Genomic DNA, 1,304 nt, shown 5'->3' on the forward strand with positions numbered 1-1,304 from the left:
AAACCTCTCCAAAAATAAAAAGTGCTTTCTCACCTTCCCTCTTTCTCTGTCTGGTCAAATTAAAAAAAATTATGATAATAAAATAATTCTTTTCTAGAGAGAGTGAGAAAGTGAGAAAGTAAGCTACCAGGTCAGGGACTCAATTTGCAGTTTTTTATCTGCAGTGCCTCAACCCCCACTCCAACTTCTGGCTCCAAAAGAAGATAATTTGTAACAACAAACAAACAAATTTCTCTAAGAATACCTATGGGATCAGGATGGTGTCTTTAGCAGTGGCAAATTTTGGGCTTATAATCTGGCAGTAAAAGTCAGATTCAAAGTTTAAGGCACCTACAGGTAGCCCTGATGAATACACATCCTCCATTTCATGACTAGCATGGTTCAGTATGAGAACTAAGATTGATACTACCTTACTCAGCAACAAACTGCAAGGATGTCTGCTGAAAATAGTTTCACAGTTGAGCCTAATAGAAAGAGCATGGACAGAAAACAGGCTACACATACTAGGGTATAACAGTATTTATAAAATAAATATATCAAAACAATGAACATGTGAATTAAGAATATTGGTGTTCTATGCTTCATTTATATTTCTGTGTCTGTGTGAGATTTTTGCTATAGAGCACATGTACTCATGAGAGAGACAGAAGACAGAAAGTGAGAAATCATTCCCCTGGAGTGGATTACCATGCCACAATCTCTTCTCCTCCTTTCTCCTCTTGGTATTTTGGGCAGACATACACATGCAACTGATGTGACCTTCAAGCTTCAGGGTTGGGAATTAAATTGCAATGGCCACATGGGTCAATGGGCCTTCACCACCACACAACCTGCTGAGCAATAATAGGGACTAACAGTGTAGTTATATATTTCATACGTGTTTGATTTGAAATACCTGACTCCTGGCAAAAAACACAAATAAAGCAGCAAACAGTTCTCTGCCAGGTATGTGTGTGTGTATGTCCAAAATCCCAGGAAGAGAATAGAGGAGTAGGGATTGCTGTGTGGCCATACCGACTTGGAGGATAATGTTTCACTTTCTCCCTACTTCCACTCTCTGATGAATGCATGTATCTCATAACAGAAACCTAAGAAAAGAAGAAGAAGGAGAAAAGAAAGAAGAAGAAAAGAAGAAGAAGAAGAAGAAGGAGAAGGAGAAGGAGAAGGAGAAGGAGAAGGAGAAGGAGAAGGAGAAGGAGAAGGAGAAGGAGAAGGAGAAGGAGAAGGAGAAGGAGAAGGAGAAGGAGAAGGAGAAGGAGAAGGAGAAGGAGAAGGAGAAGGAGAAGGAGAAGGAGAAGGAGAAG

Source organism: Tupaia chinensis, unplaced genomic scaffold, assembly GCF_000334495.1.
Source record: "Tupaia chinensis unplaced genomic scaffold, TupChi_1.0 Scaffold144592_1, whole genome shotgun sequence".
Taxonomy (NCBI): Eukaryota; Metazoa; Chordata; class Mammalia; order Scandentia; family Tupaiidae; genus Tupaia; species Tupaia belangeri.